The sequence below is a fragment of the Diospyros lotus genome, chromosome 9 (assembly GCF_014633365.1).
Source record: "Diospyros lotus cultivar Yz01 chromosome 9, ASM1463336v1, whole genome shotgun sequence".
In the NCBI taxonomy this organism is placed as follows: domain Eukaryota; kingdom Viridiplantae; phylum Streptophyta; class Magnoliopsida; order Ericales; family Ebenaceae; genus Diospyros; species Diospyros lotus.
In genome coordinates, this window is record NC_068346.1 from 24,177,492 (window position 1) to 24,203,227 (window position 25,736).

Genomic DNA, 25,736 nt, shown 5'->3' on the forward strand with positions numbered 1-25,736 from the left:
TCTCTCATTCGAATCCTCTTCTACCCATTGTTCTAAGACCCGAGCTATCATTCGAATTGCTTAACCTCCATTCGAATCTTCCTCTATCATTCGTATAACCCCAGTATCATTCGAATGATGCTCCTCTTAACCGCATAACCGTCCCTGAAATCCGAATCGACGCCGCCCCCCCTTTAAAGATCGAAACCCCTCCTTAAGCGGTGCGATTATTCATTCAGCCACCCGAACCCTTCCTATAAATCTTGTTACCTTGTTCTAACCACCCTCATTCATCATTCATTCATCCACCCGAAGATCAATCCGGTTTCGTACAAGGAAGAACAGTCCGCTCGCATTCGAATAGGGGGCCGCTTCATTCGAATATTCTGGGAAGAGAACAGCCGAGAGGTAAGAGTTGTTCCCATTGTTTAAATTCGAATTTAATTGATTGAATGAAGGAGTTGTTGTGAAGAGGGGGTAAAGGAGTTCAGTGTGTCAAAGAGAGGATTGGTTGGGAAGTTGAAAGAAGAAGAAAAGAGAGGAACCTGTTTGTGCCTACCAACTGTTCGATAAAATCCCCGAACCAACTCCCTAGACCAAACACTCCTCAAATCAACATGTCTCCAAAGCAAAAACGCCCCAAGGTCGTAGGAGAAAGCTCTAGGGCCTCGAAGAGGCAGAAAGGAAAAGAACCCGCTACCATCCCAACCATTGATTTGAACCCTCCCTATTCCAATATCAGATTCATTAGCCCCGAGGCTGAAAAGAACTATGTTGAGGGGTATGCTAAGAGGCCAGTACTTTGTGAGAGGGGAATTATGCTTGAACAATTTGAAGAACCACCATGTGATTTGTTGTCATTGATTACTGCCAAAGGATGGCAAACTTGGGTTAAGTTTCAACACAAGGCCATAGTTCCCTTAGTCAAAGAATTTTACTCAAATATAACCAGTGACAGAGATGACTCGGGGAATAGGTGCTTGATCACTGAAGTAAGAAAGGTGAAAATAGAGTTGAAGCCCTCTGATATTGCTGAAACATTCCAAATCCCAAGAGAGGCATCACCAAGAGACATTGAGGAGGCAAGTGCAGACTTAGGAAAAGAAAACTTGGCTAGGTTGTTGACAGAAGCAGATGATGTTTTGTGGTTAGCGCCTACCCTCCCAAAGAAGAATTTGTCCCCTAAATGCATCATCTTACATAGGCTTCTTTGTTCTCATTTCATGCCCCACGCATTCACTGGCAGTGTCTCGGTTAAGCAAGCCACATTCATGGGAAAGATGATCCTGGGAGTACACATAGACTTGGCCAAGCACATTTTTGACACCATCGACTTAGTGGCCAAGCATGCACAAGGGGGCGGAGGACTACCCTTTGGAGGGTTGATTACCTATTTTGTACTAAGGCACGGGGTAAAAGAAAAGGCAACTTTTGAAGTCATCAAGCCCATGGAAAGGATCAGCCCAGCATCTACACGAAGGAGCAGTGGGCAGTTAAAGAGGCTTGAAGCAACAACACCTGAGAAGGGAGAAGCATCAGGCAGGCAGGTTGAAGCACAAGAAGAACCAACTCAAGAACTGCCACTACATGAAGACCAGGAAGAGAGACCAGAGGAGGGTCACACTATCAGAGGCTTATATGAGATAGTCAAGGAAATGCACGATAGGCAAGTAAAACATGAAGCCCTAGTAGAGCAATCACTGAAGAAGATCCAAGAAAGACAAGAGGCCATTTATGAAGATCTACATTGGAGGCAGAGAGTCATTTATTCAGGAATAATGACCATGAATGAACGTTACACTGCAATGGATAAGAGAGTAGGTCAATTTCTGAGCACACCCATAGAAGAGCTTCCTCAAAAGTCTTCAAAGGACAAGTTGGCCGATGCTGAGACTTGCATACAGAAGACCATTGACATATGGCGAGAGGAAGAGGGTGCACCTTCTACATCAGGGGCACAGCCGTAGCCGGAGCATGCAGCACCTTCTCACCCTACCATTCCATCTTCTACCTCTATTCCTCCTGCTGATCCTTCATCAAAGACCCCCTCTGGAAACTCCACTGAGGAGAACTCTACTTCTGACGATGCCACAGATGGCACTGAGTAGTCATAGGATTTGATGCTTCATGTTTAATTTCTGTACCTATGAACTACAAAGTTTAATCACATTCTCATTTGTCAATAAAAATGACTTTGCTTACTCTATGCTTCAAATTATTGTGCTCAATGCTTTAGATTCACAACTGGTTACTTGAATGATAATCTTTTATTTGAAAACAGAACTGTATGAGCTTTAGAACCAGGACCAGGACTACTTAGGGTGCTTTATTTCTGTTCATTTGTTTGAATGGCATACAAAACATGTGAAATAATCAGCAAATTGCCCAAATTCTCAAATTAAGTGGAGATTTGTTACCAAAGTAAGTGTTAGAGCTTCATGACATTTTATTCTGAGTGAAATAACATCTATTCATGCAATAAAATATTTTGTTGATTCTCTTGTCTTTCAATAGCTTCAAAACAACATTTTGCTTTGAGTGTCTTTAATGATCGCGGCTAATTTTAACTGACTCTAAGCTTGAAACCAGTTGAATGAATAAGGCTGATTTATGAAATATCATAGAGGGATCATTTTCCTATTACTTGAGCCAATCAACCTATTGTTTTGATCAGTTTCCACTTATAGCCCATTAAAACTCTTCATGACCAGTTGCATCATTCCCTCTGTCCAAGTCATAGCCTTGACATTTTCTTATCAATTGATTAGGTCTCAGGAATTACTCAGTAGTTTACCAAAAAAAAAAAAAAATCGTCTGGGAATCTGACGTTAAAAGACCACTTTACCATTTAAGATAAATGGTTGTCTCTAGGTCTGGGACATTAAAAACACCCCCCGTAGCCATTGAGGGTGAAGCAATGGAAGCTTGTTCACTATCAGTTGGAATAGCAGTTAGATTCAGGTTCGGATACGACCAACTGGATTTAGGTGCCCTGATATGATTTCAGCTATTGATGCATGAATGCATCACATGTGCAGTTTATTTTCTCTGATACCAAAAAAAAAAAAAAAAAAAAAAAAATTTCAATTCTTAGTAGAAAATTCCCGGGACCTAATAACTCTCTTGATTTCCATCATCCCCTTTGCTATACCACATTACCATATGGCCCCATTTCTTCCTAGAAAGATCCCTCTTTGTTTTATCAATCATGCAATTTCAGGATACAATTTCAAGAGTAAGGGGACTTAGTTAAATTTAAATGCTATTCATTGAGATGCTATTCTAATCATGAAGCTATGTCAGGTCCTTTCCTTCCTTAATAGCATTTTTGATGATTGATGATACCTCTTCGAACTTGATTTACATCCACTCCAAATTGAGGTACATCCTTGAGAGCAACTTTGAGTGAACATTTTATTGAAGAGAAACATATCCAGTGAAACTTGCAATCAAAGCTTAGAGAATTGAATGCAATATGCTGATTGATTTAACTTAATATGCCTGAGACAAAAGTTCAAATAATAAACATTCCTTTGATTGTCCGAAGTCCCTATGCTACTGACCATACATTTTTGCTTCACATACGAGATTTGCACTATCAATGAATTTGTGAATGTTGAAGCATTCGCGCATTTAATTTGATTGCTAAGGGACTAGCAATGTTTAAGTTGGGGGGTGTGATTGATAAAAAAAAATGCAATATTTGTTATGTTTTTATTACCTCCTAACCCATTTGATCGACTTAAAATCTTCTGAATTGCTTGTTGCAGCCCAAAAGAAGGAAAAGAGATGAAAGAATGACTCATACTCTCTAAAAGCATGATTGAAAGAGGAATAAAAAGTCAAGAAATAAAAGTGTCCTAATGAAAGCCAAAGCCAATCGAATAAGTCTTCAAAGGTATTCAAATATGGAGCAAAATAGAAGAGAGCTGCTCAAACATTCGAATAAATCATTCAGACATTCGAATATGCAAGATATCGGGTATGTATTCAGATGAGCTTGGCCTAATTCGAATAAGAAGTAACAAAAATCAAGATCTCCAAATTGTGCATATTCGAATGAAATCCAAGTCATTCGAATGAGCCGAGCATAAGAAGAAATTCGGATGAGCACATCGTTTGGAAGTAGTGAAGACATATTCGAATGAAATCCAAGTCATTCGAATGAGCCGAGCACAAGAAGAAATTCGGATGAGCACATCGTTTGGAAGCAGTGAAGACATATTCGAATAAAATCCAAGTCATTCGAATGAGCCGAGCACAAGAAGAAATTCGGATGAGCACATCGTTTGGAAGCAGTGAAGACATATTCGAATGAAATCCAAGTCATTCGAATGAAGTTGAAGAAGAAAGGAAATCTATTCGAATGAAGGCTGAGTAATTCGAATGAGAAGCAACCCAAGGAACGCCATATTCGAATGCTCTCCAGTTCATCCGAATGCAATGAAGAAGTCAAGAGAAAAATTAGAAATTCATTCGAATGAAAGTACTGTTGCATTCGAATGACCGAGAAAATCGCCGTGTAAGGAACAGTAAAGCATGAAATTCATTCGAATGGGACTAAAATTCATTCGAATGAGCCGATCAGCCAAAAGAAACTCAGCAAGTATTCGAATGTCTCTGCTAGTCATTCGAATGAACAGCCGAATAAAAATTCTAACATGCGCAAATACACGCGGTGGCTCTAAGGTAAATTCAACCAACTTTTTGAACAACTTTTCAACAAATGGTCCCCACTTCCATGCGCCATAAGCTTAAAAAGGGACCAACATTCTTTGGAATCAGAGGTTGGCGAGTGCAGAAGATACTAAGAAAAACAATACAAGAAAGAAGAAGATCATTTTGGAAGCGCAGATTTATTTTCTTTTCCTTTTGTCTGTTTCTCCTATTTTTGTTCTTGTCTGTATCTCTTTCTTTGCGAATAGCACTTCAGTTACACTAGTTGTTCTTGCTAATTCTGAGTTCTGTATTACAAGTTCATTTTAATTTCTGCTTCATGTGGTAGTTCGTTTCAGCAATCAATACAGCAGTAGTTTACCAAGTTCTTATCTGTTGTCTCAGTTATTTCCTTTACGAATCGTGTATTCATCTGTAGAGATTAGTTTTAGTCGTGCACTTCCTATGAAGATGCGTGGCTAATTCGATTCTTGGGTTAAGGCAAAGATGGTGCCCAAAGCCACTGATGAATCAATATAACAGAACTCCATATGTCAAAGTAACAAAAGCAAAAGCAGTTTGGGAAATATTATTAACGAAAACCTCAGGCTTGGATTGGTTCGTATGCCTAACTTAGAGTCTCCATGCCATGTATGGAGGCTGCTTGACCTGGAAACGTTCTCATACCCAAGCCCCGAGCAATTATTTTGTCAAAACATTATTTATACACTGATTTATGATAGCTTCTTACCATAGAGTCTCCATGTCATGTATGGAGGTTGCTTGAACAAAGAGTTATCATCATCTCAGTAGTACATTTAATGGTTGAAAACCCAAGCTATTTGAGCTGCTAGTTACATCACAGAAAGCTATATGGTGAATCAGTTGGGTTTGGCACCAGATTTGTCTTGACCCAAGATCTCTCCATTTCCAGATTACAGTTATATCACATTTAGTTTGATCTCATTTCATTATTCCGTTAATCAAAAGAACTGGTGTGGTTATCTCCTTCCATGAGTAATCTCCCTGTGAGTCAACCCGGTCTTGCCCGGAAAAATTACATATAAATTTTCTGCTACAATCACACTCGTGCACTGGCAAGTCTAAACGCCTCATCCTATCTGTGAACATAATTAGTTGCTAAATCAGCTGAATTAGTGAAAGAAAAATACAAAAAGTGACAAATGCAGGGTGAGTGATGCAGCAGTTGTGCCGTCGTAGGTTCTCACGGAAAAAGAACAAATAGACGTAATGACGTCGATATGACGATGAGTCATCATAATGGAAAGAGTTTCCTAAAAATGGCATTTGATTAAATTAGGAAGGAGTTTCTAATTTAATGATTTTCTATTTGTTGGAATGGCAAATAGGAAATAAAATATTTTTGGGCTTAAGTTAATATTTGGACTAAATTAGATTTGGGCCAAATATTAAATTAAATATTATATTTGGACTAAATTGGATTTGGGCCAAATATTAAAATAAATATTATATTTGGATTAAATTGGATTTGGGCCAAATATTAAAATAAATATTATATTTGGACTAAATTAGATTTGGGCCAAATATTAAATATTATATTTGGACCAAATTAGATTTGGGCCAAATATTAAATAAAATATATTTGGGCTTGAATTAGATTTGGGCCATAATATTTTATTTAACCTATAAAAGGATTGGGCCATTTAATTATATTTCTAGTTGGACTAGAATAAGCCCACTTATGATTCTAATTAAATTAGAATTAATGGGCTAGCCCAATCCATTAGGGTTTTAGAAACCCTAGGATATTTCATTATAAATATCCTTTTATAGGTTGCCCATTATTGAGGTGATTTTTGGTGTCGTTTTTCAAGAGTTGAAAAACGCATTGCCGTTCACTCTTCCCCGTTTCTTTTGGCATCGATTTGAAACGTGAGTGTTCTTTTACCGTCCATACACAAGCCGCGCAAAGGAGAAGGAGCTAGCACTCCTATTCCGCTCTCCTTGCCAACGGACGCATGCCGCGTATCACGAGTTAGAGGCCGGACGCTTGGATGGCTCGAATCCGCGAACGACTCGATAATCTAAAGGTTAGATTTATTTATTTGTTTGTGAATGATTTGATTTCGACGTTGATCCAATCGCCGGGATCGGGGTAAGGTTTAAAATTTTTGAACTACGCTGCTTGCCCCGTAGCGATCTTGCTTTACTTTCAGTGGTATCAGAGCCATCGTCGAAATATTTCAATTCCTTACGTGCGGATTCGGTTATGTTGTTATTTGTGAAATAATTAAATGATTGTTGCGTTTGTATTTTTGGATTGCAAAACGTTTTTGGGTGAAGGGCAAAAGACCGTGTATGACACGAAAAGGAGCGAAACGGGGTTCGGGGTGCATACGGATGCACCGGGGCGTCGAAAGACGTGGCCGAGCAGGGCCCGCGCACGCTGGGCACGGCCTGGGCCGGCCTGGGCGCGCGCAGGGCCCGGCTAGGCGCGGCCCTGCGCGCTGGGGAGCGGCCGCGCGCGCACGCAGGGCGGCCCCAAGCGCGGCCAGGCGCGGGCGCGACCCGCGACCCGCGCGCGGCCCGCGGGTGCGATCCGCGACCCGCGCGGCCTTTGCGCGCCCCGCGCGGCCCCAGTGGGCCGCGCTCGCCCCCCAGCGGCCCCTGCCGAAAGGCCGGGCGCGCCAGGCGTGGCCCAACCGTGCCCAGCGCGCCCAGGCGCGGCCCATGCGCGCCCAGGCCTGGCAGCATGTTTGACATGCTGCCCAACCGCCTCTCGGCCCCTCCCGCTCCCTCGGGCTTCGATTTGACCCTTCCCGGGGGTCCCCGTGAAGCACTCGGGCCGACCCTTCGGTGGCCCAGTGCGTTCCGTTCCCTTTTGGTGGGGCCTAGCCAAGTTGTTTGGCTATTTTTTTTTATTTTTATCCGATTCATGAGTGTATGACACTTATGAGCCGTGATTAAAATTGGGCCAAGGCTATTAATTGGATTATTTATTAATTATGGGCTGCTAATGTATGTTTGACATGTATTGGTTGATCCAAGGCCTGTTGAGCCTTGTTAGTTAGACTAATGGATGGAGCCCAAGCCCAACACAATTAAAACAATTTTGTTTTTCCAAAATTATACAAATTTTCAATTTATTGAAAGCGTTTCATTAAGTTTGAAATAGATGCGACAATTAATTAACATAATCTAAATGAATCAATTAGATTGATTGCATGGGTGTATGGTATGGATCGAGTCGACCATTTATTTTATGTTGGGAATGAATGCTTGTAAATTTGGTTTTTGAAATAGGGCCTGCGTGTCCTGCCTCTCTTATACTCTGATGTACATTCTCTTCTCATCTCACTCCCCCCGAATGTAACTCGGGGTTTCTGATTCTATGTAATGTATGTAGAATAGAATAGAGCATCGATAGTTGTAGTTTGTATGAAGAGCAAGAGATGGAGCCAAATTGAAGACAAGATTCGAAGACCAATGAAGGCTTGAAGAATGTGCTTATGAAGCAAGATGTGATTCTTCACCTAGGTTTGACCCGCTAGCTTCTCTTCTATGGCTCAAGGGGACTAGCTGTAGTTATCCATACCATACACCGGTTTGAGTCGTTTATTATGCATTATTAATTTGATTAATTGCATGTGATGAGACCTAAATAAATAAATAATAAATCCCTCATTAATATTAAGCCAACTTGCCTTCCATCATTATGAAGCATTAGGTTTCTAGCTGGCACTTGATTTGTTGAGTCACTCAAGGTCATGTGTCACCTATGATTCCTATGCTTCATGGGCCATGAGATGTCCCTGAATGATGGGTCCGACTTAACTAGAAAAGTGGGGTTTGTTGAGTCACTCAAGGCCTTACTGAGTATAGAGGCAAAGATTGGGAGTCACATAAGATGTGCTTGACAAGGAGTTGTCAACCCAATGAATCTAGGAGTTGCATGGAGATGCAATTGGTAGCAAGTACCTACCTAATCGATCCTAACACAATTTGTTGAGTCACTCAAGGTTGTGCGAGGGGAGATGGGATCCTAGTTCACTAGGAAATCTTCCAACGGGATTTCCCAAGTTATGTCTTGAGGGTGGCAAACTCGTAGAAAATAGTGGGAGCAATCATAAAATGTTACTTCTTGCAATTTATGATTTCGTAATTCAATATGATTATAATAATATCTCTGTTCAGTTGTTGATCCAGAATGTCTGGAAACATGTCGATAAGATCGATACTCGAGGGCAATAATACCTTCAACGGACTAATTTCTATGACTGGGAGATCATCTTGAGGATAGTCCTCATGTGTGATAAGATTCTTTATGCGATAAAGAGCTATCTTTTTATGAAGCCATCAGTTAAAGAAATAATAGCACATTAGGCCTGGACGATGCACATGGGTGATATGATCATCGCTTGATATATCATCTTGGCTGCCATGACCCCGAAACATAGGTCGCTACATAAGAGTTATGATACCTATGAGATCATGGCTAGGCTCAAGGATCATCTGTTGAGAAGCATGTCATGGAGATGATATGTTTTATCAATAGGTTGCTAGAGCTGAACTTGGGTATGGATGCTGAAACTTACCTTAGATTTGCTGCTATAGTCTCTCCCTAAAAGTTATGGAAAAGACTCTTGGAGAGTGGTTGTCCATACTAAGGGAGACCGAACCTAAAATTGATTATAGATTAAGGGAAGTGTTCTCTTAGTTGAAGGGCCCAAGGCGCACAGGGGTAAGCCCAAGAGTAAGAAAGCCAAAAGGAAGAAGAGTTCTTCCATAGCGCAATCTGGAAGAGTCCAGAAGACTAAAACCCAAAAGGCAAAAATGATGCAATCTATCTCCACTGTGATAAACCGAGAAGTGTAGAGTAAGAAGAGTTCTACTCAAGGCACTTCAGGTATTTATGTTATTAGAATTAATCTATCTACTTCTGATCAATCCACATGGGTATTAGATACTGGATCTAGTGCTCATATTTACACTTTTGTGTATGGGCCTAGGAGTACGAGGAGATTAATAATAGGAGAAGTGTACCTACACGTGGTAAATGGATCAAAAGTTGTTCCATTGGTTGTAGGGACCTATTTATTGACATTATCCACATAGCTTGTGTTAGATTTACATAACTGTTACTTTATTCCTAGTTTGACTAGGAATATTATTTCTATTTTTTGTTTGGACAAAGATGGATTTTCATTTTTATTTAAGAACAATAGTTGTTCATTTTATAAAAATGAGTTGTTTTATGGTAAAGCAACAATATGTAACGGTTTGTATATTCTTGATGTTGATACTCCTATTAATAACATAAATATTAAGCGACTGAAATCAGGTGATTTAAATAGCACTTATTTATGGCATTGTCGCCTTGGCCATATAAATGAGACTCGCATATCCAATTTGTATAAAAATGGATACCTTAGCACATTTGATTATGAATCATATGGTGCTTGCGAATCTTGTTTACTTGGTAAGATGACTAAATCTCCTTTTAAAGGAAAGGGAGAGAGGGCCACAGAAGTGCTAGAGCTTGTGCACACTGATGTGTGTGGGCCCATGTCCACCCAGGCTCGAGGTGGGTATGTCTACTTCATAACCTTTACTGATGATAGATCACGTTTTGGTTATGTGTATCTCATGAAACACAAATCAGAAGCTTTTGAAAAGTTCAAGGAATTCAGATTTGAAGTAGAGAAACAAATTGGGAAAAGTATCAAAGTACTTCGATCAGATCGAGATGGTGAATACTTGAACAGTGAGTTTCTAAATCATCTGAAGCAGAATGGGATTCTCTTACAATGGACTCCACTTGGAACACCAGTGATGAACGGTGTGTCTAAAAGAGGAATAGGACCTTGTTGGACATGGTCTGGTCCATGATGAGTCGCGCTGAACTCCCTATTTCATTTTGAGGATACGCACTCCTCACCGCGATCTTTCTTTTGAACATGGTTCCAAGTAAATCAGTTACTCAGACTCCATATAAGATATGGAAAGGAAAGAAGCTAAATTTGTCTTTCCTTAAGATATGGGGTTGTCAAATTTATGTTAAACGTGTTGACAGTAATAAGCTACAACCCAAATCGACGAGATATCTGTTTGTGGGATATCCAAATGGATATTACTTTTACCACCCATGTGAACAAAAGGTGTTTTGTTGTCAAGCATGTGATATTCCTTGAGAAGGAATTCTTAGATGCTGTGGCTAGTGGGAGGAATGTTAAGCTCGAATAAGATTCGAGGCGAACCACAAACAAATACTCCCCTCCAGGAACCCGAGAAAGGTCAGACACAAGAAGTTGTGTCAACTCTCCAACCTTCTACACAAGAACCTCATAGGTCGATGAGGGTTCGTTGCGAGCAAGAGAGATATGGATTTCTCATCTCGACACATAGAGATGTGCTTCTGGTTGTGAACGATGAGCCTACTACCTATGATGAGGCAATGTTTGACATTGACTCTGGGTTATGACAGATGAATGACAAAATAGCTTTCCTTAAAGGAAACCTGGTCGAGGATGTGTATATGACACAGCCTGACGGTTTTGTTACTCATAAACATGCAAATAAGATTTGCAACTTGCAAAGGTCCATTTGTGGACTAAGACAAGCATCCCGGAGTTAGAATCAATGTTTTGATGAAAAGATCAAAAAGTTTGATTTTTCACAAAAGAGAAGTTGATCCTTGTGTTTACAAGAAGGTTAGTGGGAGAGTGGTGGTCCTTTCAGTCCTATATGTGGATAATATATTGCTCATAGGGAATGGTGTTCCCATGATGCAATTAGTTAAAATATGGCTTTCAAAATATTTTCTCCATGAAGAATTTGGGAGAAGCAGCCTATATTCTGGGAATAAGGATCTATAGAGATAGATCCAGGAGGTTGCTAGCACTCTCCCATAGCGCGTACATTGACAAGGTGCTAAAGAGGTTTAGCATGGAAGATTCTAGGAGGAAAAGTCTTCCCATGTCACATGGAATACATCTCTCCAAGGCTATGTGTTTGAAGACACAAGATGAGAGAGATAGGATGAGTCGAGCGCAATATGCCTTGGCTATTGACTCGATTATGTATGCCATGTTATGTACGAGGCCTGATATCTCATATACTTTGAGCATATGTAGTAGATATCAAGCTGATCCAGGTGAGAAACACTGCATTGTTGTGAAAAACATTCTTAAGTACTTGTGAAGCGCTAAAGAGATGTTTTTTTCCATATGGAGAATAAGAGCATACCATGAAGGGGTTCATGGATGCTAGTATCCAATTCGACCATGATGATTTTAAATCACGTACAGTCGAAATTCATATTCTGCCTATATGGCTGGACCATGAGTTGGAAGAGTTCCAACAAGAGATAGTGGCAGATTCAACAACTGAAGTCGAATACATAACAACCTTCGAAGCAGCTGAGGTTGTATGGATCCGTAAGTTCATTGATGAACTTAAAGTGGTGTCTAGCATTGTTGATCCAATAACAGTTATTGGGACAATAATGGAGCCATCGCGTAAGCGAAGGAACCACGGTCTCATTAACGGACCAAACTTGTATTGCGGCATCACCATATGATAATGGAGATTATCAGCTGAGGTGACATATGTAGAGAAAGTATCGACGGATGATAATGTCGTAAATCCCTTGACTAAAGCTCTGTCCCAGGAGAAACATGAAAGTCATGTTCGATCATCAGGTATAAGATACATGAATGATTGGCTCTAGTGCAAGTGGGAGATTGTTAGTGTAGGTGCTCTAGACCCAATCAGATTGGGCATGTTGTACACTGACAATTGTAATCATGTTATTATTTGAATAAGGAGTTATTCAAATTCACAAGAAGTCATTCTATTAGTTTCTTGTTATTATTGTAATAACCGAATGAAACTAGATAGAAGTCCATATGATGTATACTGTGAATAATCTATAAAGATGTGAGATGATGCATCACAGTTTATAGACATCATTAAACGTCCCAAGTCGTAGCAATGTCAAGAATGGACATTGACAATTACGGTAAGACTTGTATGTGCTATGTTTTTGCTATGTGATAGCAATGGGGGTCTCACACCCATAGGCATGGGGATGCCTAGACAAGTACATAGGTGACCAATGTTGGAGAACGTGTCACTAGACATGACTCGCCATGAGAATCCATTTTGGTTAAATGTTGATGGAATTCTCATACGAGATGGGTGTAACTAATCCTTGGACCTGAGGTTGTCACGGTCATCTCATAAGAAGACCGGTATGCTTTGACATCGTTTCGATGGGCCTAGACAAAGGCTGCACGTGGGCGATCGTTGGGTATATCATGAGGCTTATGGAGATGGGTGCATAGCCAAGATGGGACTCGTCTATCCCTTGATAGAGGATGATGTATCTAAGGCGCATTCGGTGGATATTCACTTTAAATCCATGGCCATGGTGAAAGAGATCAATAAGGAGTTATTGATTCACTTTCTATTAAGTGAAGATATCCGAAAGACCGAAGAAAACTCATGTGATCATTATCAAGCAACACATCGCCATACTTGAGATCACATAAGATGCATTGACGAGAGGATCGTATTACACGGTAACCATGCTCGTGAAAGGTTATTTGCGGATTATGAATCCTTCTGAATAATTGGGTAGGCATGACGCCTTGCTAGAGGCCAATCTTGTCTTATGTGTTCGTACCGACACATTGCCAACATATTCGGAAGCCTAATGAGTCATACACAATAGGCACGGTCCTTGGCTTAAACCAGGAGAGTGGACGTGTGGTTAAGTGGGACACTTCGGCAAGAAGTTGTGCCGTCGTAGGTTCTCACGGAAAAAGAACAAATAGACGTAATGACGTCGATATGACGATGAGTCATCATAATGGAAAGAGTTTCCTAAAAATGACATTTGATTAAATTAGGAAGGAGTTTCTAATTTAATGATTTTCTATTTGTTGGAATGGCAAATAGGAAATAAAATATTTTTGGGCTTAAGTTAATATTTGGACTAAATTAGATTTGGGCCAAATATTAAATTAAATATTATATTTGGACTAAATTGGATTTGGGCCAAATATTAAAATAAATATTATATTTGGATTAAATTGGATTTGGGCCAAATATTAAAATAAATATTATATTTGGACTAAATTAGATTTGGGCCAAATATTAAATATTATATTTGGACCAAATTAGATTTGGGCCAAATATTAAATAAAATATATTTGGGCTTGAATTAGATTTGGGCCATAATATTTTATTTAACCTATAAAAGGATTGGGCCATTTAATTATATTTCTAGTTGGACTAGAATAAGCCCACTTATGATTCTAATTAAATTAGAATTAATGGGCTAGCCCAATCCATTAGGGTTTTAGAAAGCCTAGGATATTTCATTATAAATATCCTTTTATAGGTTGCCTATTATTGAGGTGATTTTTGGTGTCGTTTTTCAAGAGTTGAAAAACGCATTGCCGTTCACTCTTCCCCGTTTCTTTTGGCATCGATTTGAAACGTGGGTGTTCTTTTACCGTCCATACACAAGCCGCGCAAAGGAGAAGGAGCTAGCACTCCTATTCCGCTCTCCTTGCCAACGGACGCATGCCGCGTATCACGAGTTAAAGGCCGGACACTTGGACGACTCGAATCCGCGAACGACTCGATAATCTAAAGGTTAGATTTATTTATTTGTTTGTGAATGATTTGATTTCGACGTTGATCCAATCGCCGGGATCGGGGTAAGGTTTAAAATTTTTGAACTACGCTGCTTGCCCCGTAGCGATCCTGGGAGTACACATAGACTTGGCCAAGCACATTTTTGATACCATAAACCTAGTGGCCAAGCATGGACATGGGGGTGGAGGACTACCCTTTGGGGGATTGATTACCTATTTTGTACTAAGGCACGGGGTAAAAGAGAAGGTAACTTTTGAAGTCATCAAGCCAATGGATAGGATCAGCCCAGCATCTACACGAAGGAGCAGTGGACAGTTAAAGAGGCTTGAAGCAACAACACCCGAGAAAGGAGAGGCATCAGGCGGGCAGGTTGAAGCACAAGAAGGACTAACTCAAGAACCGCCACTACATGAAGATCAGGAAGAGAGACAAGAGGAAGATCATACTCTCAGAGGCTTATGTGAGATAGTCAAGGAAATGCAAGAAAGGCAAGTGAAACATGAAGCCCTAGTGGAGCAATCACTGAAGAAAATCCAAGAGAGATAGGAGGCCATTTATGAGGATCTACATTGGAGGCAGAGAGTCATCTATTCAGGAATAATGACCATGAATGAACGTTACACTACGATGGACAAGAGAGTAGGTCAGCTTCTGAGCACACCCATAGAAGAGCTTCCACAAAAGTCTTCAAAGGACAAGTTGGCCGATGCTGAGACTTGCATACAGAAGACCATTGACATGTGGCGAGAGGAAGAGGGTGCACCTTCTACATCAAGGGCGCATCCGCAGCCTGAGCATGCAGCACCTTCTCACCCTACCATTCCATCTTCTACCTCTATTCCTCCTGTTGATCCTTCATCAAAGACCCCCTCTGGAAACTCCACCGAGGAGAACTCTACTTCTGATGATGCCACGGATGGCACTAAGTAGTCATAGGATTTGATATTTCATATTTAATTTTTGTACCTATGAACTACAAAGATTAATCATATCTTCATTTTTTTTGATAAAAATGACTTTGCTTACTCTATGCTTCAGATTATTGTGCTCGATGCTTTAGATTCACAACTGGTTATTTGAATGATAATCTTTTATTTGAAAACAAAACTGTATGAGCTTTAGAACCAGGACCAGGACTACTTAGGGTGCTTTATTTCTGTTCATTTGTTTGGATGGCATACAAAACATGGTGAAATGATAAGCAAATTGCCCAAATTCTCAAATTAAGTGGAGATTTGTTACCCAAGTAAGTGTTAGTGCTTCATAACATTTTATTCTGAGTGAAATAACACCTATTCATGCAATGAAATATTTTGTTGATTCTCTTGTCTTTCAATAGCTTCAAAACAACATTTTGCCTTGAGTGTCTTTAATGATCGCGGCTAATTTTAATTGACTCTAAGCTTGAAACCAGTTGAATGAATAGCATTGATTTATGGAACATCATAGAGGGATCATTTTCCTACTACTTGAGCCAATCAACCTATTGTTTTGATCAGCTTCCACTTATAGCCCATTGAAACTCTTCATGACCAGTTGCATCATTCCCTCTGCCCAAGTCATAGCCTTGACATTTTTTTCGTATCCATTGACTAGGTCTCGGGAATTACTCAGTAGTTTACCCAAAAAAAAAAAAAATTGTCTGGGAATCTGACATTAAAAGACCACTTTACCATTTAAGATAAATGGTTGTCTCTAGGTCTGGGACATTAAAAACACCCCCTGTAGCCATTGAGGGTGAAGCAATGGAAGCTTGCTCATTATCAGTTGGAATAGCAGTTAGATTCAGGTTCGGATACGACCAACTGAATTTAGATGTCCTGATATGATTTCAACTATTGATGCATGAATGCATCACATGTGCATTTTATTCTTCTCTTGCAAAAAAAAAAAAAAAAATCTCTTCAGTTTTTAGTGGAAAATTCCCGAGACCTAATAATTCTTTTTATTTCCATCATCCCCTTTGCTATACCACTTCACCATTTGGCCCCATTTCTTCCCAGAAAGATCCTTCTTGGTTCTATCAATCATGCAATTTCAGGATATAATTTCAAGAGTAAGGAGACTTGGTTAATTTTAAATGTTATTCATTGAGATGCTATTTTAATCATGAAGCTATGTCAGGTCCTTTCCTTCCTTAATAGCATTTTTGATGATTGATGATACCTCTTCGAACTTGATTTGCATCCACTCCAAATTGAGGTACATCCTTGAGAGCAACTTTGGGTGAACATTTTATTGAAGAGAAACATATCCAGTGAAGTTTGCAATCAAAGCTTAGAGAATTGAATGTAATCTGCTGATTGATTTAACTTAATATGCCCGAGGCAAAAGTTCAAATAATAAACATTCCTTTGATTGTCCGAAGTCCCTATGCTACTGACCATACATTTTTGCTTCACATACGAGATTGGCACTATCAATGAATTTGTGAATGTTGAAGCATTTGTGCATTTAATTTGATTGCTAAGGGACTAGCAATGTTTAAGTTGGGGGGGGTGTGATTAATGCTAAAAAAATGCAAAATTTGTTATGTTTTTATTACCTCCTAATCCATTTGATCGACTTAAAATCTCCAGAATTGCTTGTTGCAGCCCAAAAGAAGGAAAAGAGATGAAAGAATGACTCATACTCTCCAAAGGCATGATTGAAAGAGGAATAAAAAGTCAAGAAATAAAGGTGTTCTAATAAAAGTCAAAGCCATTCGAATGAGTCTTCAAAGGTATTCAAATATAGAGCAAAACAGAAGAAAGCTGCTCAAACATTTGAATAAATCATTCAGACATTCGAATATGCAAGATATCGGGTATGTATTCGGATAAGCTTGGCCTAATTCGAATAAGAAGTAACAAAAAACAAGATCTCCAGTGAAGATATATTCGAATAAAAAAGCCAAGTCATTCGAATGAGCTGAGCACGAGAAGAAATTCGGATAAGCACATCGTTTGGAAGCAGTGAAGATATATTCGAATAAAAGCCAAGTCATTCGAATGAAGTTGAAGAAGAAAGGAAATCTATTCGAATAAAGGCTGAGTAATTCGAATAAGAAGAAACCCAAGGAATTCCATATTCGAATACTTCCCAGGTCATCCGAATGCAATGAAGAAGTCAAGAGACCAACATTCTTTGAACAACTTTTTGAACAACTTTTTGACATGTGCAAATACACGCGGTGGCTCTAAGGTAAATTCAACCAACTTTTTGAACAACTTTTCAAACAAATGGTCCCCACTTCCATGCGCCATAAGCTTAAAAAGGGACCAACATTCTTTGGAATCAGAGGTTGGAGAGAGCAGAGGATACTAAGAAAAACAACACAGAAAAGATGAAGATCATTGGAAAGTAGAGAGTTGTTTTTCCCTTTTGTCTGTTTCTCTCGCTTTTGTTCTTGTCTGTATTTCTTTCTTTGCGAATAGCACTTCAGTTACTCTAGTTGTTCTTGCTAATTCTGAGCTTTGTATTACAAGTCCATCTTAATTTCTGTTTCAAGTTGTAGTTCGTTTTAGTAATCAATACAGCAGTAGTTTACCAAATTCTTCTCTGTTGTTTCAATTTATTTTCTTTACAAATCTCGTATTCATCTGTAGAGATCAGTATTAGTCATGCACTTCCTATGAAGATGTGTGGCTAATTCGATTCTTGGGTTAAGGCAAAGATGGTGCCCAAAGCCACTGATGAATCAATATAGCAGAACTCCATATGTCAAAGTAACCAAAGCAAAAGCAGTTTGGGAAATGTTATTGACGAAAACCTCAGGCTTGGATTGGTTCGTACGCCTAACTTAGAGTCTACATGCCATGTATGGGGGCTGCTTGACCTGGAAACGTTCTCATACCCAAGCCCCGAGCAATTATTTGTCAAAACATTATTTATACACTGATTTATGATAGCTGCTTACCATAGAATCTCCATGCCATGTATGGAGGTTGTTTGAACAAAGAGTTATCATCATCTCAGTAGTATATTTAATGGTTAAAAACCCGAGCTATTTGAGCTGCTAGTTACATCACAGAAAGCTATATGGAAAATTAGTTGGGTTTGGCACCAGATTTGTCTTGACCCAAGACCTCTCCATTTCCAGATTACAGTTATATCACATTTAGTTTGATCTCATTTTATTATTCCGTTAATCAAAAGAACTGGTGTGGTTATTTCCTTCCATGAGTAATCTCCCTGTGAGTCGACCCGGTCTTGCCCGAAAAAATTACATATAAATTTTCTGCTACAATCACACTCGTGCACTGGCGAGTCTAAACGCCTCATCCTATCTGTGAACATAATTAGTTGCTAAATCAGCTGAATTAGTGAAAGAAAAATACAAAAAGTGATAAATACAGGGTGAGCGATGCAGCAAATTTTGGCACCGTTGCCGGGGAGATTAAGGTAAGCCAAATAATCATCCCTAGTCCTTTTTTTCTTTTACTTCTGTTCTTTAATTTCCCTTCTATGTTAGTTTGGTCTGGTGTATGAGACTTAGATCCGGTAGAGTGGTTGAACAAGTGTTACATTTAGAAAGTACTCCATCTGATTTTGAGTTTTCATTGCCACACTCATTTATGGCTCAACCAAACAACATGTCTAAACATGGGAGTGACCATGGTGATCCTGATCTGTTGATCAGGAATTGATTAGACCTCTTAGAGAGTACCTTCACCCTCCAAGGCAGACAACACCCTCGTGTATCATCCTTCCCATAAATCACCATAGGTTCAATTTCAAACCTGGCATAATCCAATTGTTTCCCACATTCCATGGTATGGATTCTGAAAATCCATATACTCATATGAAAGAATTCGAGGAAGTATGTAGCACTTGCATGGACCATACAGTAAACGAGGATGTTGTAAGGTTAAAACTTTTTCCATTCTCACTAAAAGATAAGGCAAAAATGTGGTTAGGCACTCTTCTACCTAGATCTATAGGAACCTGGAGAGAAATGCAAGCAACTTTCTTAAAAAAATATTTTCCTGCCAACAGAACCGCTACTCTTCAAAGACAAATCATGAACTTTGCCTGTAAATCAAGTGAAAATTTTGCCCAAGCGTGGGATAGATTCAAAGATCTTCTCCACACTTGTCCGCACCACGCCTTTGAGCAATGGCGAGTGGTCAGTTTCTTTTATGACTCACTCACGCCCCAATTAAAAATGTTAGTTTCTACAATGTGTAATGGAGAATTTTATGAGAAAACTCTAGAAGAAGCTTTTCACTTCTTTGACACATTGGCTGAAAATACAAGAAATTGGGAAGTTGGCCCAACATCTTCATTTGATCTAAGGGAAAATCCACAACAAAGAGGTAGATACCAGTTGAATGAGAATGATGATCTAAATGCAAGACTAACTGCCTTAACAAAAAAAGTTGAAAACATGGAGCCCAAAAAGGTATAATCTGTTAAACAAGTAGAAGTGAAATGTGCTGTGTGTGAAACAATGGATCATGCAACTGAAGAATGCCCTAGTCTACCTGCTTTCAAGGAGGTATTGTATGGGCAGACTAATAACAATAATTCACACAATTTTGAGGGAAGATAGAATCAAAATCAAAGTGGAACCTATTACGGGAATAATCAAAACTACAATTCATACCATCCCAATAATAGGAATCACCCCAATTTTTCATGGAGACATGATTCTGGAAGTCATTTATCAAAATCCCTTCCCTGCACATCAACAATCCTTCCAACAAAATCAAGGTTCTTCATCCAATACTTACCAACCTCCTCACAGGAGATCTTTGGAAGATACCTTGCATCAGTTCATTCAAAATCAAACAGGCATCAACAATCAGGTTGCCCAGCTTACAAAGAATCAAGAGCAAACAAATAGAGCCGTGGAGGATATGAGAAGCCAGATAACAAAGTTGACCCAAACACTAAGTGTGAGAGAACCTGGAAGATTCCCTTCTCAAACCAACCCTAACCCAGTTAGCCAAACAAATCAGGTGGAATCTTCTAGTGGTGAAAGTAATGCACATGAACAAGTCCAATCTGTGACTATCCTAAGAAGTGGAAAGGTGATTGAAAAACCAAATGATCTTAGGATAAGCCAAACTATTGTTGAGGAAGAGAAAGCAGAAGGACAGGAGCCAACCTTAGAGAAAAATGAAAACAATGAAAAAGAAAAAAACAAGCAAAAACAAAAAGAAGATGGAAAAGGTAAGGACATTGAAAGAGAAAGTCAATATCATCCTAAACCTCCCTTTCCTCAAAGACTGAGTGTTACAAAAAAGGAACAACAAAATGCTGACATATATGAGGTGTTTAAACAAGTAAGGATCAATATTCCACTCTTGGATGTGATCAAACAAACACCCTCATATGCGAAATTCCTAAAAGATCTTTGCACTGTAAAGAGAAAAGTAAACGTGCATGGAAAAGCATTTCTGACTGAGCAAGTGAGCTCCATTTTGCAATTTAAGACTCCTCCCAAATACAAGGACCCAGGCTGTCCGACCATCTCATGCATAATAGGAAGCCAAAAGGTTGATCAGGCACTCTTAGATTTAGGAGCAAGTGTCAACCTATTGCCTTATAGTGTCTATCAACAGTTGGGTTTGGGAGAACTTAAGCCTACCAGAGTCACTCTACAACTGGCAGACAGATCAGTCAAAGTTCCTAGGGGTATTGTGGAAGATGTCTTAGTTCAGGTGGATAAATTCTACTTCCTAGTAGACTTCATAGTTCTAGACACTCAACTCCATCATGGTCCACAACCACTTGTTCTTGTCATCTTGTGGAGACCATTCCTAGTAACTTCCAATGCAATCATTAACTGTAGGAATGGAGTTTTGAAACTGTCGTTTGGAAACATGACTGTGGAGATGAATATTTTCAGAATTTCCAAACAACAGTACACTGAAAGTGAGATAGAAGAGGTAGATTTGATTCAAACTCTGTCTGAAGAGTATTTTGAGAAAGAATTTGTCACTCAACCTGTGAAATGAGATAATCGTTTGGAGGATATCAGAAAGGAAAGTGAGATGCCCTTGACTCAATGGATTCCTAAGCTAGAGCCTGTAGAACCGTTGAACAAACCATCAACCTCTGTGAGTTATCCACCCATTCCTGAAAAGAAGCCACTGCCATTTGAGTTGAAGTATGCCTTTCTAGGAGAAGGAGAGACATACCCAGTAGTCATTTCTTCCAGCCTAAGTACCCAACAAGAAGTGCAGTTGATGAAACTACTAAGAGCACACAAGAAGGCTTTAGGATGGACCATATCAGATTTGCATGGAATTAGCCCTCTAATTTGCACCCATAGGATCTTCTTAGAAGAAAATTCAAAACCAGTGAGGCAAATGCAGAGAAGGTTGAATCCTAATATGAAAGAAGTGGTTCGAAAAGAAGTGCTCAAATTACTGGATGCAGGTATTATTTATCCAATATCTGATTCAAAATGGGTTAGTCCAACTCAGGTCGTTCCTAAACGGTCTGGAGTTACTGTGGTGAAAAATGAGAAGAATGAGTTAGTCCCGATCCGCCTCCAAACAGGTTGGCGTGTGTGCATAGACTATAGAAAACTCAACTCCATGACCAGAAAGGACCATTTTCCTCTCCCGTTTCTGGATCAAACACTTGAAAGGATAGCAGGTCAAGCATTCTACTATTTTTGGATGGATATTCAGGATATAATCAGATTGACGTAGCATTGGAAGATCAAGAGAAAACAACCTTCACCTGCCCTTTTGGGACATTTGCATATAAACGTATGCCATTTGGATTGTGTAATGCTCCTGCCACCTTTCAAAGGTGTATGATGAGTATCTTTAGTGAAACGGCTGAACATATTGTAGAGGTGTTTATGGATGACTTCTCTGTCTATGGAAGTAGCTTTGACTTGTGTTTAAAAAATCTGGAGAAAGTTTTGATTCGTTGTGAGGAGACTCACCTTGTGCTCAATTGGGAAAAATGCCACTTCATGGTTAACCAAGGCATTGTCTTAGGACACATAGTCTCATCTAGGGGTCTAGAAGTCGACAAGGCCAAAGTTGAAGCCATTCAGAAGCTTCCAGCCCCTAGAAATGTCAAGGACATTAGATCTTTTCTTGGTCACGCTGGCTTTTACAGGAGATTTATTGCCTCATTTAGCACAATAACAAGACCCTTATGTTGTCTGTTGTCTCAGGACGTTCCATTCGAGTGGACCCCAAATTGTCAAAGTGCCTTTGAGAAGCTGAAACATGCACTTATCACTGCACCCATCATACAACGTCTTGACTGGACTTTACCTTTTGAACTAATGTGTGATGCGAGTGATTATGCCATAGGGGCTGTGTTAGGACAGAGCAAAGAGAAGAAGCCCCATGTCATTTACTATGCTAGCAGAACCTTAAATGAAGCCCCAGAGAAATTACACTACCACAAAAAAAGAATTGTTGGCTGTGGTGTTTGCATTGGATAAATTTAGGTCATACTTGATAGGATCAAAGGTGATTGTGTACACAGATCATGCTGCTTTGAAATATCTGCTCACCAAGCAAAACACCAAGCCACGCCTCATTAGGTGGATTTTGCTCCTCCAAGAGTTCCACATAGAAATTAAGGATAAAAAAGGAGTAGAAAATGTTGTACCTGACCATCTGTCTAGAATCCCAGGTCAGGATCTTACTGAGGGATCCATTCCTGATAACTTTCCTGATGAACATATTCTTCATGTGAGTACATTGACTTCTGCCCCTTGGTACGCTGACATAGCTAATTATTTAGCTGTAGGAACAGTTTCCAGTCATTGGACTAAGCCAGATAGACAAAAGTTTTTCAGGAAGGTCAGAACATTTTTCTGGGATGAACCATATCTGTTTAAATATTGTGCTGATCAAATTGTGCGAAGATGCATTCCAGAACATGAGCAACATAGTGTTATGAACTTCTGTTACACCCTTGCTTGTGGAGGTCATTTCTCTACCCGGAAAACCATGGCAAAAATCCTACAAAGTGGATTTTACTGGTGATAGAGCACATATTCTCATATTATTTAGCCCTCAAATTTAGTCTTTTTTGCACATTAGTTGTGTCCTTTTTATTCATCTTGGTTTTATTTTATAGAAATTGGGCTTCACACTATTTTACTTTATTTTTCCAGGTTTAGGGCTATGGGAGCATGATATGGGGCATGAAACGTCTTGATGGCAATGAGATATCTTGGAAATTGGAGATAGAGAAGTGAGGGCCATTTTTAGCAGATTTAACCTCCTGCACTTCCTTCAGTATTTTGGCCTAGATAAAGTTCCAGAATGAAGATGATGTCTTCAGAGATATTGTAGAGGACTTCTAGGGCTTTCTGTAAAGGTATGGTTTGTCCAAATCCGAGTTCGTTTGGGCCTTCAAACAGCACTCCAAAGTCGGGACTAGGAAGTTGGGTCAAATTAGGAAAGCTGCACAGATGCTGATTCCTTAAAAGGGCCATATCTTGGGCGTCCGATATCCAAATCAAGTGATTCAAAAGCCCAAATTAATCTAATCTTCCTGATATACAATTCTTATGAAGAGGCCGAAGCCCATAACGCGCTCTAACTTATCCGAAATCGGCTGTGAAGTGGCAGTAACCTAGGGTTTCCTCCTTAAGCCCTATTTAAGCACCTTAAGTGGCCGGTTTTGAGAGGATTCTTTCGGAGGGCGTGAACAGTAGCCAGCTTTCATTCTCCCCATTGTTCTTGTCAAGATGGAGGGCTAAGGTTCTGTAATTAGTTGCAATACCATCCTTGTTCCCGGTTTGAGTCTTTGGTTTTAATGGAAATCTATTTTTTTTAGTTTTAACTTCATTGTTCTCTTGTTTCTGTTCTCTCTTAAATCTGTGTATGTGTTGATGCCGGTTGGATGAATGCATGCATTGTCTTTGTTTGAGAATCCAAGGTTTTTGTGCTCAGTTGAGGCTTTAACTAGAAACAAGAACAACCTGTTTGAATGGTATTTCAATCAATCTCAAATCTGTACAATAAGGGGAATCAAAACTGATAAATCGAACTAAGAGGTTTCTGAAATCTGTTTATTGGTTTTCTTTCCAATCTTTGGCGGTTGTTAAAGGATTATTCTGTTTTTTTTGGTTTGAGAGTTGAAACTAAACAAATGGTTTATTGAGAAGGCGATGAAAACCAGGGATAGAAGGTTGGTTTGCAATTGATTGCATCTTGATTTCTTGTGTTCTTGCTTGTTTAGTTTTCTGTTTTTCATCAAAACTTTCCCCCCCCCCCGTTTAACCTTGTTTTGACAGATTCGTTGAAGGTTCGTTGGGAGACGACTTAGGGTTGCACTCTTGCTGCAAATCCAAATCATCATTTATCTAATCTATCGGTGTTCGACAGCCCCGATCAACTGGCCTACCATGTTTAGGGATGTACACCAGTTTTGCTTGTCATGTGCTAGATGCCAGAGGTTAGGAAGTCTGACAAAAAAGAGTATGATGCCTTTGCAGCCCATTCTGGTTCTTGAAATTTTCGATTGTTGGGGAATAGATTTTATGGGCCCTTTTGTTAACTCACTTGGTCATGAATACATCCTTCTTGCTGTAGACTATGTTTCTAAGTGGGTTGAGGCAATCCCAACAAGGACAAATGATCACAGGATAGTAGTAAAATTTTTCAAAGAAAACATTTTCAGTAGGTTTGGAATGCCTCGTGCCATCATCAGTGATGGGGGTTCTCATTTCTGTAACAAGCCAATGGCAGAATTAATGAAAAAGTATGGGGTAGTTCATAAGGTCTCAACACCATACCACCCTCAGACAAATGGCCAGGCAGAATTGGCAAATAAGGAGATCAAGCGCATTTTAGAAAAAACTGTCAATTCCAACCGAAAGGATTGGTCTTTGAGGTTGATCGATGCTCTTTGGTCCTATAGGACTGCACATAAAACCATATTAGGTTGAGCACAAAGCTTACTGGGCCATCAGGAAGATGAATGAAAGTTTAGAAGAGGTGGAACTTAACAGAAAGATGCAACTGAATGAGCTTGAGGAACTTAGAAACGAGGCATTTGAGAATGCCAAGTTTTCTAAGATGCACATGAAGAAATTACATGACCAGCACATTAACAGGAAAATTTTTTGTATAGGTCGACATGTGTTACTTTACGATTCAAGGCTCCATCTGTTTCCTGGAAAACTCAAGTCAAGGTGGACTGGGCCCTTCAAAATTCATTCCATCTCAACTCATGGTGTATTTGATATTGAAAATCTTCAATCTGGTCAGATTCTCAAAGTGAATGGACAACGTCTGAAACCATACTATGAATCTTTGAATGAACAGGAGGAGAGCATGGACCTTACAGAACCACCCATTGGGTAGTGGTTAATTAAAATATATATATATATATATATAAAAGGGGGGAAATTTGCTTTCATGAACTGTTATCACTCTTTATCTTGATTTTAGTATTGAAGCAAGCTCATGGATCCACACATGCAATGAAGGCTACCAGCAACATCCAAGTAAGCAATTGGACCTTTGTGTTCAAAG